At 32.7% G+C, this 17,429-nt stretch overlaps 12 non-coding genes across 12 annotated transcripts; all 12 read left to right on the top strand.

Moving 5' to 3' along the window:
• Nucleotides 1-2,749: 2,749 nt before the first annotated feature.
• On the top strand, nucleotides 2,750-2,822 carry TRNAA-CGC. The gene has a single exon. It is a non-coding gene; the product is annotated as a tRNA-Ala (tRNA).
• Nucleotides 2,823-3,506: 684 nt separating this feature from the next.
• Nucleotides 3,507-3,579, top strand: TRNAA-UGC. The gene has a single exon. It is a non-coding gene; the product is annotated as a tRNA-Ala (tRNA).
• A 3,145-nt stretch (nucleotides 3,580-6,724) lies between these two features.
• Nucleotides 6,725-6,797, top strand: TRNAA-CGC. The gene has a single exon. It is a non-coding gene; the product is annotated as a tRNA-Ala (tRNA).
• Nucleotides 6,798-7,482: 685 nt separating this feature from the next.
• On the top strand, nucleotides 7,483-7,555 carry TRNAA-UGC. The gene has a single exon. It is a non-coding gene; the product is annotated as a tRNA-Ala (tRNA).
• Nucleotides 7,556-8,071: 516 nt separating this feature from the next.
• TRNAA-CGC lies at nucleotides 8,072-8,144 on the top strand. The gene has a single exon. It is a non-coding gene; the product is annotated as a tRNA-Ala (tRNA).
• A 685-nt stretch (nucleotides 8,145-8,829) lies between these two features.
• Nucleotides 8,830-8,902, top strand: TRNAA-UGC. Its single transcript has one exon. It is a non-coding gene; the product is annotated as a tRNA-Ala (tRNA).
• Nucleotides 8,903-9,418: 516 nt separating this feature from the next.
• Nucleotides 9,419-9,491, top strand: TRNAA-CGC. Its single transcript has one exon. It is a non-coding gene; the product is annotated as a tRNA-Ala (tRNA).
• Nucleotides 9,492-10,174: 683 nt separating this feature from the next.
• TRNAA-UGC lies at nucleotides 10,175-10,247 on the top strand. Its single transcript has one exon. It is a non-coding gene; the product is annotated as a tRNA-Ala (tRNA).
• A 1,208-nt stretch (nucleotides 10,248-11,455) lies between these two features.
• TRNAA-UGC lies at nucleotides 11,456-11,528 on the top strand. The gene has a single exon. It is a non-coding gene; the product is annotated as a tRNA-Ala (tRNA).
• Nucleotides 11,529-12,911: 1,383 nt separating this feature from the next.
• On the top strand, nucleotides 12,912-12,984 carry TRNAA-UGC. The gene has a single exon. It is a non-coding gene; the product is annotated as a tRNA-Ala (tRNA).
• A 1,971-nt stretch (nucleotides 12,985-14,955) lies between these two features.
• TRNAA-CGC lies at nucleotides 14,956-15,028 on the top strand. The gene has a single exon. It is a non-coding gene; the product is annotated as a tRNA-Ala (tRNA).
• Nucleotides 15,029-16,992: 1,964 nt separating this feature from the next.
• Nucleotides 16,993-17,065, top strand: TRNAA-UGC. The gene has a single exon. It is a non-coding gene; the product is annotated as a tRNA-Ala (tRNA).
• The last annotated feature ends 364 nt before the right edge of the window (nucleotides 17,066-17,429 follow it).

Genomic DNA, 17,429 nt, shown 5'->3' with positions numbered 1-17,429 from the left:
TAATTATATAACTAGCCTAATCCAGTTTAAATAATAACCAGACAGATGGCATGCTAATTTGTGTTTTGACACCACTTAGAGAAATTCAGAGAGAACATAGTCTTTCAAAATGGATCATTTTTAATAATAGTGCTCCATTACTTTATTATTGATGGGGGTGTAGCTCATTTGGTAGACGCTCGCTTCGCATGCGAGAGGAATGTCTTAACCAGACACCTATAGATTTATATATGGTCAATACACTCCAAAATCAATCAATCTATTTATTTTTTAGATGGTCCAACTTGCTTAAATTATCGCTAGAGCAATGGTCCAACTTGCATAAATTATCGCAAGAGCAATGGTCCAACTTGCATAAATTATCGCAAGAGCAATGGTCCAACTTGCTTAATTTATTTTATGAAATTCTAACTTATATTTACACCTAAGCTTTTAAATATGCTTGACGCTTGCTTACGTTATTATTAATTAGGTGGTGAAACTAATATGGTAGAGTGCTTACTTTGCGTGCGAGGTGCATGGGTTAAATTTCTTGTATTTCCATTTCATCAACATAAGAAGTAAGATGTGAAGTCTCTATAAATATAAATTAAAATTTATACATTTTCAAATATTATTACTGCTCGTTCACTTTTTAAATAACATAATTTTTTCCCACCTTATTATTAACGGAGGTGTAGCTCATATGGTAGAGCGCTCACCTTGCGTTATAGGAGCCACATGTTTTAATTCCCTGCACTCCCAACCTGTAACCCTTAAAGTACGATGTGATTTGGGTAGTGTTGGCCCCACCCATATACTTAGATGGATAACAAATTTATAAATTATAGTAAGTTATACCTTTTCAATATATTTAGTTCCCCTTGAATTTATTTTTCACGGGGGTGTAGCTCATATGGTAGAGCGCTCACTTTGCATGCGAGAGGCGTGGGGTTCGATTCCTCGCACCTCCATTTCAATTGGGTAGTGTTTCCCTAATCAATATATTAAAATGGTCTTCTAATTTATTCAACTTTATTGTTACTTTTATATTACTATACTTCAATTGACAAATATAATAATTTTGAATTACATAAGATGAAGAAAAAATTTACTATTTTTCTTAGAGAATGTTGGAAGTGTCGTGCCAATATTTTATTGTTTGGTTTACTTTAACCAACCCTAATCAATCTTTTAATCGATCATTGATAAATGCAATAATTCATAACTAAAGAAATTTCACATAAAAAACTTTATTGTTTTTAAATCTTTTGGGTATGGACCAGGTCGGACAAATACATTTATTGTCCGAGCTAACCCTATTAGACCAATAATGTAATTATATAACTAGCCTAATCCAGTTTAAATAATAACCAGACAGATGGCATGCTAATTTGTGTTTTGACACCACTTAGAGAAATTGAGAGAGAACATAGTCTTTCAAAATGGATCATTTTTAATAATAGTGCTCCATTACTTTATTATTGATGGGGGTGTAGCTCATTTGGTAGACGCTCGCTTCGCATGCGAGAGGAATGTCTTAACCAGACACCTATAGATTTATATATGGTCAATACACTCCAAAATCAATCAATCTATTTATTTTTTAGATGGTCCAACTTGCTTAAATTATCGCTAGAGCAATGGTCCAACTTGCATAAATTATCGCAAGAGCAATGGTCCAACTTGCTTAATTTATTTTATGAAATTCTAACTTATATTTACACCTAAGCTTTTAAATATGCTTGACGCTTGCTTACGTTATTATTAATTAGGTGGTGAAACTAATATGGTAGTGTGCTTACTTTGCATGCGAGGTGCATGGGTTAAATTTCTTGTATTTCCATTTCATCAACACAAGAAGTAAGATGTGAAGTCTCTATAAATATAAATTAAAATTTATACATTTTCAAATATTATTACTGCTCGTTCACTTTTTAAATAACATAATTTTTTCCCACCTTATTATTAACGGAGGTGTAGCTCATATGGTAGAGCGCTCACCTTGCATTATAGAGCCACATGTTTTAATTCCCTGCACTCCCAACCTGTAACCCTTAAAGTACGATGTGATTTGGGTAGTGTTGGCCCCACCCATATACTTAGATGGATAACAAATTTATAAATTATAGTAAGTTATACCTTTTCAATATATTTATTTCCCCTTGAGTTTATTTTTCACGGGGTGTAGTTCATATGGTAGAGCGCTCGCTTTGCATGCGAGAGGCACGGGGTTCGATTCCTCGCACCTCCATTTCAATTGGGTAGTGTTTCCCGAATCAATATATTTTAATGGTCTTCTAATTTATTCAACTTTATTGTTACTTTTATATTACTATACTTCAATTGACAAATATAATAATTTTGAATTGCATAAGATGAAGAAAAAATTTACTATTTTTCTTAGAGAATGTTGGATTTGTCGTGCCAATATTTTATTGTTTGGTTTAATTTAACCAACCCTAATCAATCTTTTAATCGATCATTGATAAATGCAATAATTCATAACTAAAGAAATTTCATATAAAAAACTATATTGTTTTTAAATCTTTTGGGTATGGACCAGGTCGGACAAATACATTTATTGTCCGAGCTAACCCTATTAGACCAATAATGTAATTATATAACTAGCCTAATCCAGTTTAAATAATAACCAGACAGATGGCATGCTAATTTTTGTTTTGACACCACCTAGAGAAATTGAGAGAGAACATAGTCTTTCAAAATGGATCATTTTTTAATATTAGTGCTCCATTACTTTATTATTGATGGGGGTGTAGCTCATTTGGTAGAGCGCTCGCTTCGCATGCGAGAGGTACGGGGTTCAATTCCCCGCACCTCCATTTTCTGTCTTAACCAGACACCTATACATTTATATATGGTCAATACACTCCAAAATCAATCAATCTATTTATTTTTTAGATGGTCCAACTTGCTTAAATTATCGCTAGAGCAATGGTCCAACTTGCATAAATTATCGCAAGAGCAATGGTCCAACTTGCATAAATTATCGCAAGAGCAATGGTCCAACTTGCTTAATTTATTTTATGAAATTCTAACTTATATTTACACCTAAGCTTTTAAATATGCTTGACGCTTGCTTACGTTATTATTAATTAGGTGGTGAAACTAATATGGTAGAGTGCTTACTTTGCGTGCGAGGTGCATGGGTTAAATTTCTTGTATTTCCATTTCATCAACACAAGAAGTAAGATGTGAAGTCTCTATAAATATAAATTAAAATTTATACATTTTCAAATATTATTACTGCTCGTTCACTTTTTAAATAACAAAATTTTTCCCCACCTTATTATTAACGGAGGTGTAGCTCATATGGTAGAGCGCTCACCTTGCATTATAGAGCTACATGTTTTAATTCCCTGCACTCCCAACCTGTAACCCTTAAAGTACGATGTGATTTGGGTAGTGTTGGCCCCACCCATATACTTAGATGGATAACAAATTTATAAATTATAGTAAGTTATACCTTTTGAATATATTTAGTTCCCCTTGAATTTATTTTTCACGGGGGTGTAGCTCATATGGTAGAGCGCTCGCTTTGCATGCGAGAGGCACGGGGTTCGATTCCCCGCACCTCCATTTCAATTGGGTATTGTTTTCCTAATCAATATATTTAAATGGTCTTCTAATTTATTCAACTTTATTGTTACTTTTATATTACTATACTTCAATTGACAAATATAATAATTTTGAATTACATAAGATGAAGAAACAATTTACTATTTTTCTTAGAGAATGTTGGAAGTGTCGTGCCAATATTTTATTGTTTGGTCTAATTTAACCAACCCTAATCAATCTTTTAATTGATCATTGATAAATGCAATAATTCATAACTAAAGAAATTTAATATAAAAAAACTTTATTGTTTTTAAATCTTTTGGGTTTGGACCAGGTCGGACAATTACATTTATTGTCCGAGCTAACCCTATTAGACCAATAATGTAATTATATAACTAGCCTAATCCAGTTTAAATAATAACCAGACAGATGGCATGCTAATTTGTGTTTTGACACCACTTAGAGAAATTGAGAGAGAACATAGTCTTTCAAAATGGATCATTTTTAATATTAGTGCTCCATTACTTTATTATTGATGGGGGTGTAGCTCATTTGGTAGACGCTCGCTTCGCATGCGAGAGGAATGTCTTAACCAGACACCTATACATTTATATATGGTCAATACACTCCAAAATCAATCAATCTATTTATTTTTTAGATGGTCCAACTTGCTTAAATTATCGCTAGAGCAATGGTCCAACTTGCATAAATTATCGCAAGAGCAATGGTCCAACTTGCATAAATTATCGCAAGAGCAATGGTCCAACTTGCTTAATTTATTTTATGAAATCTAACTTATATTTACACCTAAGCTTTTAAATATGCTTGACGCTTGCTTACGTTATTATTAATTAGGTGGTGAAACTAATATGGTAGAGTGCTTACTTTGCGTGCGAGGTGCATGGGTTAAATTTCTTGTATTTCCATTTCATCAACATAAGAAGTAAGATGTGAAGTCTCTATAAATATAAATTAAAATTTATACATTTTCAAATATTATTACTGCTCGTTCACTTTTTAAATAACATAATTTTTTCCCACCTTATTATTAACGGAGGTGTAGCTCATATGGTAGAGCGCTCACCTTGCATTATAGGAGCCACATGTTTTAATTCCCTGCACTCCCAACCTGTAACCCTTAAAGTACGATGTGATTTGGGTAGTGTTGGCCCCACCCATATACTTAGATGGATAACAAATTTATAAATTATAGTAAGTTATACCTTTTCAATATATTTAGTTCCCCTTGAATTTATTTTTCACGGGGGTGTAGCTCATATGGTAGAGCGCTCGCTTTGCATGCGAGAGGCATGGGGTTCGATTCCTCGCACCTCCATTTCAATTGGGTAGTGTTTCCCTAATCAATATATTAAAATGGTCTTCTAATTTATTCAACTTTATTGTTACTTTTATATTACTATACTTCAATTGACAAATATAATAATTTTGAATTACATAAGATGAAGAAAAAATTTACTATTTTTCTTAGAGAATGTTGGAAGTGTCGTGCCAATATTTTATTGTTTGGTTTAATTTAACCAACCCTAATCAATCTTTTAATCGATCATTGATAAATGCAATAATTCATAACTAAAGAAATTTCACATAAAAAACTTTATTGTTTTTACATCTTTTGGGTATGGACCAGGTCGGACAAATACATTTATTGTCCGAGCTAACCCTATTAGACCAATAATGTAATTATATAACTAGCCTAATCCAGTTTAAATAATAACCAGACAGATGGCATGCTAATTTGTGTTTTGACACCACTTAGAGAAATTGAGAGAGAACATAGTCTTTCAAAATGGATCATTTTTAATATTAGTGCTCCATTACTTTATTATTGATGGGGGTGTAGCTCATTTGGTAGACGCTCGCTTCGCATGCGAGAGGAATGTCTTAACCAGACACCTATACATTTATATATGGTCAATACACTCCAAAATCAATCAATCTATTTATTTTTTAGATGGTCCAACTTGCTTAAATTATCGCTAGAGCAATGGTCCAACTTGCATAAATTATCGCAAGAGCAATGGTCCAACTTGCATAAATTATCGCAAGAGCAATGGTCCAACTTGCTTAATTTATTTTATGAAATTCTAACTTATATTTACACCTAAGCTTTTAAATATGCTTGACGCTTGCTTACGTTATTATTAATTAGGTGGTGAAACTAATATGGTAGTGTGCTTACTTTGCATGCGAGGTGCATGGGTTAAATTTCTTGTATTTCCATTTCATCAACACAAGAAGTAAGATGTGAAGTCTCTATAAATATAAATTAAAATTTATACATTTTCAAATATTATTACTGCTCGTTCACTTTTTAAATAACATAATTTTTTCCCACCTTATTATTAACGGAGGTGTAGCTCATATGGTAGAGCGCTCACCTTGCATTATAGAGCCACATGTTTTAATTCCCTGCACTCCCAACCTGTAACCCTTAAAGTACGATGTGATTTGGGTAGTGTTGGCCCCACCCATATACTTAGATGGATAACAAATTTATAAATTATAGTAAGTTATACCTTTTCAATATATTTAGTTCCCCTTGAGTTTATTTTTCACGGGGGTGTAGTTCATATGGTAGAGCGCTCGCTTTGCATGCGAGAGGCACGGGGTTCGATTCCTCGCACCTCCATTTCAATTGGGTAGTGTTTCCCGAATCAATATATTTAAATGGTCTTCTAATTTATTCAACTTTATTGTTACTTTTATATTACTATACTTCAATTGACAAATATAATAATTTTGAATTACATAAGATGAAGAAAAAATTTACTATTTTTCTTAGAGAATGTTGGAAGTGTCGTGCCAATATTTAATTGTTTGGTTTAATTTAACCAACCCTAATCAATCTTTTAATCGATCATTGATAAATGCAATAATTCATAACTAAAGAAATTTCATATAAAAAACTATATTGTTTTTAAATCTTTTGGGTATGGACCAGGTCGGACAAATACATTTATTGTCCGAGCTAACCCTATTAGACCAATAATGTAATTATATAACTAGCCTAATCCAGTTTAAATAATAACCAGACAGATGGCATGCTAATTTTTGTTTTGACACCACCTAGAGAAATTGAGAGAGAACATAGTCTTTCAAAATGGATCATTTTTTAATATTAGTGCTCCATTACTTTATTATTGATGGGGGTGTAGCTCATTTGGTAGAGCGCTCGCTTCGCATGCGAGAGGCACGGGGTTCAATTCCCCGCACCTCCATTTTCTGTCTTAACCATACGACTATACATTTATATATGGTCAATACACTCCAAAATCAATCAATCTATTTATTTTTTAGATGGTCCAACTTGCTTAAATTATCGCAAGAGCAATGGTCCAACTTGCATAAATTATCGCAAGAGCAATGGTCCAACTTGCATAAATTATCGCAAGAGCAATGGTCCAACTTGCTTAATTTATTTTATGAAATTCTAACTTATATTTACACCTAAGCTTTTAAATATGCTTGACGCTTGCTTACGTTATTATTAATTAGGTGGTGAAACTAATATGGTAGTGTGCTTACTTTGCATGCGAGGTGCATGGGTTAAATTTCTTGTATTTCCATTTCATCAACACAAGAAGTAAGATGTGAAGTCTCTATAAATATAAATTAAAATTTATACATTTTCAAATATTATTACTCCTCGTTCACTTTTTAAATAACATAATTTTTTCCCACCTTATTATTAACGGAGGTGTAGCTCATATGGTAGAGCGCTCACCTTGCATTATAGGAGCCACATGTTTTAATTCCCTGCACTCCCAACCTGTAACCCTTAAAGTACGATGTGATTTGGGTAGTGTTGGCCCCACCCATATACTTAGATGGATAACAAATTTATAAATTATAGTAAGTTATACCTTTTCAATATATTTAGTTCCCCTTGAGTTTATTTTTCACGGGGGTGTAGCTCATATGGTAGAGCGCTCGCTTTGCATGCGAGAGGCACGGGGTTCGATTCCTCGCACCTCCATTTCAATTGGGTAGTGTTTCCCGAATCAATATATTTAAATGGTCTTCTAATTTATTCAACTTTATTGTTAGTTTTATATTACTATACTTCAATTGACAAATATAATAATTTTGAATTACATAAGATGAAGAAAAAATTTACTATTTTTCTTAGAGAATGTTGGATGTGTCGTGCCAATATTTTATTGTTTGGTTTAATTTAACCAACCCTAATCAATCTTTTAATCGATCATTGATAAATGCAATAATTCATAACTAAAGAAATTTCATATAAAAAACTATATTGTTTTTAAATCTTTTGGGTATGGACCAGGTCGGACAAATACATTTATTGTCCGAGCTAACCCTATTAGACCAATAATGTAATTATATAACTAGCCTAATCCAGTTTAAATAATAACCAGACAGATGGCATGCTAATTTTTGTTTTGACACCACCTAGAGAAATTGAGAGAGAACATAGTCTTTCAAAATGGATCATTTTTTAATATTAGTGCTCCATTACTTTATTATTGATGGGGGTGTAGATCATTTGGTAGAGCGCTCGCATCGCATGCGAGAGGTACGGGGTTCAATTCCCCGCACCTCCATTTTCTGTCTTAACCATACAACTATACACTTATATATGGTCAATACACTCCAAAATCAATCAATCTATTTATTTTTTAGATGGTCCAACTTGCTTAAATTATCGCTAGAGCAATGGTCCAACTTGCATAAATTATCGCAAGAGCAATGGTCCAACTTGCATAAATTATCGCAAGAGCAATGGTCCAACTTGCTTAATTTATTTTATGAAATTCTAACTTATATTTACACCTAAGCTTTTAAATATGCTTGACGCTTGCTTACGTTATTATTAATTAGGTGGTGAAACTAATATGGTAGAGTGCTTACTTTGCATGCGAGGTGCATGGGTTAAATTTCTTGTATTTCCATTTCATCAACACAAGAAGTAAGATGTGAAGTCTCTATAAATATAAATTAAAATTTATATATTTTCAAATATTATTACTGCTCGTTCACTTTTTAAATAACATAATTTTTTCCCACCTTATTATTAACGGAGGTGTAGCTCATATGGTAGAGCGCTCACCTTGCATTATAGGAGCCACATGTTTTAATTCCCTGCACTCCCAACCTGTAACCCTTAAAGTACGATGTGATTTGGGTAGTGTTGGCCCCACCCATATACTTAGATGGATAACAAATTTATAAATTATAGTAAGTTATACCTTTTCAATATATTTAGTTCCCCTTGAGTTTATTTTTCACGGGGGTGTAGCTCATATGGTAGAGCGCTCGCTTTGCATGCGAGAGGCACGGGGTTCGATTCCTCGCACCTCCATTTCAATTGGGTAGTGTTTCCCGAATCAATATATTTAAATGGTCTTCTAATTTATTCAACTTTATTGTTACTTTTATATTACTATACTTCAATTGACAAATATAATAATTTTGAATTACATAAGATGAAGAAAAAATTTACTATTTTTCTTAGAGAATGTTGGATGTGTCGTGCCAATATTTTATTGTTTGGTTTAATTTAACCAACCCTAATCAATCTTTTAATCGATCATTGATAAATGCAATAATTCATAACTAAAGAAATTTCATATAAAAAACTATATTGTTTTTAAATCTTTTGGGTATGGACCAGGTCGGACAAATACATTTATTGTCCGAGCTAACCCTATTAGACCAATAATGTAATTATATAACTAGCCTAATCCAGTTTAAATAATAACCAGACAGATGGCATGCTAATTTTTGTTTTGACACCACCTAGAGAAATTGAGAGAGAACATAGTCTTTCAAAATGGATCATTTTTTAATATTAGTGCTCCATTACTTTATTATTGATGGGGGTGTAGCTCATTTGGTAGAGCGCTCGCTTCGCATGCGAGAGGTACGGGGTTCAATTCCCCGCACCTCCATTTTCTGTCTTAACCATACAACTATACACTTATATATGGTCAATACACTCCAAAATCAATCAATCTATTTATTTTTAGATGGTCCAACTTGCTTAAATTATCGCTAGAGCAATGGTCCAACTTGCATAAATTATCGCAAGAGCAATGGTCCAACTTGCATAAATTATCGCAAGAGCAATGGTCCAACTTGCTTAATTTATTTTATGAAATTCTAACTTATATTTACACCTAAGCTTTTAAATATGCTTGACGCTTGCTTACGTTATTATTAATTAGGTGGTGAAACTAATATGGTAGAGTGCTTACTTTGCATGCGAGGTGCATGGGTTAAATTTCTTGTATTTCCATTTCATCAACACAAGAAGTAAGATGTGAAGTCTCTATAAATATAAATTAAAATTTATACATTTTCAAATATTATTACTGCTCGTTCACTTTTTAAATAACAAAATTTTTCCCCACCTTATTATTAACGGAGGTGTAGCTCATATGGTAGAGCGCTCACCTTGCATTATAGAGCTACATGTTTTAATTCCCTGCACTCCCAACCTGTAACCCTTAAAGTACGATGTGATTTGGGTAGTGTTGGCCCCACCCATATACTTAGATGGATAACAAATTTATAAATTATAGTAAGTTATACCTTTTGAATATATTTAGTTCCACTTGAATTTATTTTTCACGGGGGTGTAGCTCATATGGTAGAGCGCTCGCTTTGCATGCGAGAGGCACGGGGTTCGATTCCCCGCACCTCCATTTCAATTGGGTATTGTTTTCCTAATCAATATATTTAAATGGTCTTCTAATTTATTCAACTTTATTGTTACTTTTATATTACTATACTTCAATTGACAAATATAATAATTTTGAATTACATAAGATGAAGAAACAATTTACTATTTTTCTTAGAGAATGTTGGAAGTGTCGTGCCAATATTTTATTGTTTGGTCTAATTTAACCAACCCTAATCAATCTTTTAATTGATCATTGATAAATGCAATAATTCATAACTAAAGAAATTTAATATAAAAAACTTTATTGTTTTTAAATCTTTTGGGTTTGGACCAGGTCGGACAAATACATTTATTGTCTGAGCTAACCCTATTAGACCAATAATGTAATTATATAACTAGCCTAATCCAGTTTAAATAATAACCAGACAGATGGCATGCTAATTTGTGTTTTGACACCACTTAGAGAAATTGAGAGAGAACATAGTCTTTCAAAATGGATCATTTTTAATATTAGTGCTCCATTACTTTATTATTGATGGGGGTGTAGCTCATTTGGTAGACGCTCGCTTCGCATGCGAGAGGAATGTCTTAACCAGACACCTATACATTTATATATGGTCAATACACTCCAAAATCAATCAATCTATTTATTTTTAGATGGTCCAACTTGCTTAAATTATCGCTAGAGCAATGGTCCAACTTGCATAAATTATCGCAAGAGCAATGGTCCAACTTGCTTAATTTATTTTATGAAATTCTAACTTATATTTACACCTAAGCTTTTAAATATGCTTGACGCTTGCTTACGTTATTATTAATTAGGTGGTGAAACTAATATGGTAGAGTGCTTACTTTGCGTGCGAGGTGCATGGGTTAAATTTCTTGTATTTCCATTTCATCAACATAAGAAGTAAGATGTGAAGTCTCTATAAATATAAATTAAAATTTATACATTTTCAAATATTATTACTGCTCGTTCACTTTTTAAATAACATAATTTTTTCCCACCTTATTATTAACGGAGGTGTAGCTCATATGGTAGAGCGCTCACCTTGCATTATAGGAGCCACATGTTTTAATTCCCTGCACTCCCAACCTGTAACCCTTAAAGTACGATGTGATTTGGGTAGTGTTGGCCCCACCCATATACTTAGATGGATAACAAATTTATAAATTATAGTAAGTTATACCTTTTCAATATATTTAGTTCCCCTTGAATTTATTTTTCACGGGGGTGTAGCTCATATGGTAGAGCGCTCGCTTTGCATGCGAGAGGCACGGGGTTCGATTCCTCGCACCTCCATTTCAATTGGGTAGTGTTTCCCTAATCAATATATTAAAATGGTCTTCTAATTTATTCACAACTTTATTGTTACTTTTATATTACTATACTTCAATTGACAAATATAATAATTTTGAATTACATAAGATGAAGAAAAAATTTACTATTTTTCTTAGAGAATGTTGGAAGTGTCGTGCCAATATTTTATTGTTTGGTTTAATTTAACCAACCCTAATCAATCTTTTAATCGATCATTGATAAATGCAATAATTCATAACTAAAGAAATTTCACATAAAAAACTTTATTGTTTTTAAATCTATTGGGTATGGACCAGGTCGGACAAATACATTTATTGTCCGAGCTAACCCTATTAGACCAATAATGTAATTATATAACTAGCCTAATCCAGTTTAAATAATAACCAGACAGATGGCATGCTAATTTGTGTTTTGACACCACTTAGAGAAATTCAGAGAGAACATAGTCTTTCAAAATGGATCATTTTTAATATTAGTGCTCCATTACTTTATTATTGATGGGGGTGTAGCTCATTTGGTAGACGCTCGCTTCGCATGCGAGAGGAATGTCTTAACCAGACACCTATAGATTTATATATGGTCAATACACTCCAAAATCAATCAATCTATTTATTTTTTAGATGGTCCAACTTGCTTAAATTATCGCTAGAGCAATGGTCCAACTTGCATAAATTATCGCAAGAGCAATGGTCCAACTTGCATAATTTATTTTAAGAAATTCTAACTTATATTTACACCTGAGCTTTTAAATATGCTTGACGCTTGCTTACGTTATTATTAATTAGGTGGTGAAACTAATATGGTAGAGTGCTTACTTTGCATGCGAGGTGCATGGGTTAAATTTCTTGTATTTCCATTTCATCAACACAAGAAGTAAGATGTGAAGTCTCTATAAATATAAATGAAAATTTATACCAGGACTATGTGGTCCAATGGTACCCGGGTTGGACTTCCATTTGGAAGGTTGTGAGTTCAAATCTTAGTGGAGGCATTATTAGCTCTTTGTGTTTCAATAGGTTGAGAAAGTATATGAACAGATACTACAATGTAATAGAGCTAGTAGCATTCAAAAAAATTAAAATTTATACATTTTCAAATATTATTACTGCTCGTTCACTTTTTAAATAACATAATTTTTCCCCACCTTATTATTAACGGAGGTGTAGCTCATATGGTAGAGCGCTCACCTTGCATTTTTGAGCCACATGTTTTAATTCCCTGCACTCCCAACCTGTAACCCTTAAAGTACGATGTGATTTGGGTAGTGTTGGCCTCACCCATATACTTAGATGGATAACAAATTTATAAATTATAGTAAGTTATAGCTTTTGAATATATTTAGTTCCCCTTGAATTTATTTTTCACGGGGGTGTAGCTCATATGGTAGAGCGCTCGCTTTGCATGCGAGAGGCACGTGGTTCGATTCCCCGCACCTCCATTTCAATTGGGTAGTGTTTTCCTAATCAATATATTTAAATGGTCTTCTAATTTATTCAACTTTATTGTTACTTTTATATTACTATACTTCAATTGACAAATATAATAATTTTGAATTACATAAGATGAAGAAAAAATTTACTATTTTTCTTAGAGAATGTTGGAAGTGTCGTGCCAATATTTTATTGTTTGGTCTAATTTAACCAACCCTAATCATCTTTTAATCGATCATTGATAAATGCAATAATTCATAACTAAAGAAATTTAATATAAAAAACTTTATTGTTTTTAAATCTTTTGGGTTTGGACCAGGTCGGACAAATACATTTATTGTCCGAGCTAACCCTATTAGACCAATAATGTAATTATAATAACTAGCCTAATCCAGTTTAAATAATAACCAGACAGATGGCATGCTAATTTGTGTTTTGACACCACTTAGAGAATTGAGAGAGAACATAGTCTTTCAAAATGGATCATTTTTAATATTAGTGCTCTATTACTTTATTATTGATGGGGGTGTAGCTCATTTGGTAGACGCTCGCTTCGGCATGCGAGAGGAATGTCTTAACCAGACACCTATACATTTATATATGGTCAATACACTCCAAAATCAATCAATCTATTTATTTTTTTAGATGGTCCAACTTGCTTAAATTATCGCTAGAGCAATGGTCCAACTTGCATAAATTATCGCAAGAGCAATGGTCCAACTTGCTTAATTTATTTTAAGAATTTCTTACTTATATTTACACCTAAGCTTTTAAATATGCTTGACGCTTGCTTACGTTATTATTAATTAGGTGGTGAAACTAATATGGTAGAGTGCTTACTTTGCATGCGAGGTGCATGGGTTAAATTTCTTGTATTTCCATTTCATCAACACAAGAAAGTAAGATGTGAAGTCTCTATAAATATAAATTAAAATTTATACCAGGACTATGTGTCCAATGGTACCCGGGTTGGACTTCCATTTGGAATGTTGTGAGTTCAAATCTTAGTGGAGGCATTATTAGCTCTTTGTGTTCAATAGGTTGAGAAAGTATATGAACAGATACTACAATGTAATAGCGCTAGTAGCATTAAAAAAAAATTAAAATTATACATTTTCAAGTATTATTACTGCTCGTTCACTTTTTAAATAACATAATTTTTCCCCACCTTATTATTAACGGAGGTGTAGCTCATATGGTAGAGCGCTCACCTTGCATTTTTGAGCCACATGTTTTAATTCCCCTGCACTCCCAACCTGTAACCCTTAAAGTACGATGTGATTTGGGTAGTGTTGGCCTCACCCATATACTTAGATGTTTAACAAATTTATAAATTATAGTAAGTTATAGCTTTTGAATATATTTAGTTCCCCTTGAATTTATTTTTCATGGGGGTGTAGCTCATATGGTAGAGCGCTCGCTTTGCATGTGAGAGGCACGGGGTTCGATTCCTTGCACCTCCATTTCAATTGGGTTGTGTTTTCCCTAATCAATATATTTAAATGGTCTTCTAATTTATTCAACTTTATTGTTACTTTTATATTACTATACTTCAATAGACAAATATAATAATTTTGAATTACATAAGATGAAGAAAAAATTTACTATTTTTCTTAGAGAATGTTGGAAGTGTCGTGCCAATATTTTAATTGTTTGGTCTAATTTAACCAACCCTAATCAATCTTTTAATCGATCATTGATAAATGCAATAATTCATAACTAAAGAAATTTCATATAAAAAACTATATTGTTTTTAAATCTTTTGGGTATGGACCAGGTCGGACAAATACATTTATTGTCCGAGCTAACCCTATTAGACCAATAATGTAATTATATAACTAGCTAATCCAGTTTAAATAATAACCAGACAGATGGCATGCTAATTTTTGTTTTGACACCACCTAGAGAAATTGAGAGAGAACATAGTCTTTCAAAATGGATCATTTTTAATATTAGTGCTCCATTACTTTATTATTGATGGGGGTGTAGCTCATTTGGTAGAGCGCTCGCTTCGCATGCGAGAGGCACGGGGTTCTATTCCCCGCACCTCCATTTTCTGTCTTAACCATACACTATACATTTATATATGGTCAATACACTCCAAAATCAATCAATCTATTTATTTTTTAGATGGTCCAACTTGCTTAAATTATCGCTAAGAGCAATGGTCCAACTTGCATAAATTATCGCAAGAGCAATGGTCCAACTTGCATAAATTATCGCAAGAGCAATGGTCCAACTTGCTTAATTTATTTTATGAAATTCTAACTTATATTTACACCTAAGCTTTTAAATATGCTTGACGCTTGCTTACGTTATTATTAATTAGGTGGTGAAACTAATATGGTAGAGTGCTTACTTTGCATGCGAGGTGCATGGGTTAAATTTCTTGTATTTCCATTTCATCAACACAAGAAGTAAGATGTGAAGTCTCTATAAATATAAATTAAAATTTATACATTTCAAATATTATTACTGCCTCGTTCACTTTTTAAATAACATAAATTTTTCCCACCTTATTATTAACGGAGGTGTAGCTCATATGGTAGAGCGCTCACCTTGCATTATAGGAGCCACATGTTTTAATTCCCTGCACTCCCAACCTGTAACCCTTAAAGTACGATGTGATTTGGGTAGTGTTGGCCCCACCCATATACTTAGATGGATAACAAATTTATAAATTATAGTAAGTTATACCTTTTCAATATATTTAGTTCCACTTGAGTTTATTTTCACGGGGGTGTAGCTCATATGGTAGAGCGCTCGCTTTGCATGCGAGAAGGCACGGGTTCGATTCCTCGCACCTCCATTTCAATTGGTATGTTTCCCGAATCAATATATTTAAATGGTCTTCTAATTTATTCAACTTTATTGTTACTTTTATATTACTATACTTCAATTGACAATATAATAATTTTGAATTACATAAGATGAAGAAAAAATTTACTATTTTTCTTAGAGAATGTTGGAAGTGTCGTGCCAATATTTTATTGTTTGGTTAATTTAACCAACCCTAATCAATCTTTTAATCGATCATTGATAAATGCAATAATTCATAACTAAAGAAATTTAATATAAAAAACTTTATTGTTTTTAAATCTTTTGGGTTGGACCAGGTCGGACAAATACATTTATTGTCCGAGCTAACCCTATTAGACCAATAATGTAATTATATAACTAGCCTAATCCAGTTTTAAATAATAACCAGACAGATGGCATGCTAATTTGTGTTTTGACACCACTTAGAGAAATTGAGAGAGAACATAGTCTTTCAAAATGGATCATTTTTAATATTAGTGCTCCATTACTTTATTATTGATGGGGGTGTAGCTCATTTGGTAGACGCTCGCTTCGCATGCGAGAGGAATGTCTTAACCAGACACCTATACATTTATATATGGTCAATACACTCCAAAATCAATCAATCTATTTATTTTTTAGATGGTCCAACTTGCTTAAATTATCGCTAAGAGCAATGGTCCAACTTGCATAAATTATCGCAAGAGCAATGGTCCAACTTGCTTAATTTATTTTATGAAATTCTAACTTATATTTACACCTAAGCTTTTAAATATGCTTGACGCTTGCTTACGTTATTATTAATTAGGTGGTGAAACTAATATGGTAGAGTGCTTACTTTGCGTGCGAGGTGCATGGGTTAAATTTCTTGTATTTCCATTTCATCAACACAAGAAGTAAGATGTGAAGTCTCTATAAATATAAATTAAAAATTTATATATTTTCAAATATTATTACTGCTCGTTCACTTTTTAAATAACATAATTTTTTCCCACCTTATTATTAACGGAGGTGTAGCTCATATGGTTAGAGCGCTCACCTTGCATTATAGGAGCCACATGTTTTAATTCCCTGCACTCCCAACCTGTAACCCTTAAAGTACGATGTGATTTGGGTAGTGTTGGCCCCACCCATATACTTAGATGGATAACAAATTTATAAATTATAGTAAGTTATACCTTTTCAATATATTTAGTTCCCCTTGAGTTATTTTTCACGGGGGTGTAGCTCATATGGTAGAGCGCTCGCTTTGCATGCGAGAGGCACGGGGTTCGATTCCTCGCACCTCCATTTCAATTGGGTTAGTGTTTCCCCGAATCAATATATTTAAATGGTCTTCTAATTTATTCAACTTTATTGTTACTTTATATTACTAACTTCAATTGACAAATATAATAATTTTGAATTACATAAGATGAAGAAAAAATTTACTATTTTCTTAGAGAATGTTGGATGTGTCGTGCCAATATTTTAATTGTTTGGTTTAATTTAACCAACCCTAATCAATCTTTAATCGATCATTGATAAATGCAATAATTCATAACTAAAGAAATTTCATATAAAAAACTATATTGTTTTTAAATCTTTTGGTATGGACCAGGTCGGACAAATACATTTATTGTCCGAGCTAACCCTATTAGACCAATAATAATTA

Source organism: Ipomoea nil, unplaced genomic scaffold (assembly GCF_001879475.1).
Source record: "Ipomoea nil cultivar Tokyo-kokei standard unplaced genomic scaffold, Asagao_1.1 scaffold1317, whole genome shotgun sequence".
Classification (NCBI taxonomy): Eukaryota; Viridiplantae; Streptophyta; class Magnoliopsida; order Solanales; family Convolvulaceae; genus Ipomoea; species Ipomoea nil.
Note: the sequence above shows the minus strand (reverse complement) of the source record. Positions and strands in the feature narration are given on the sequence as shown.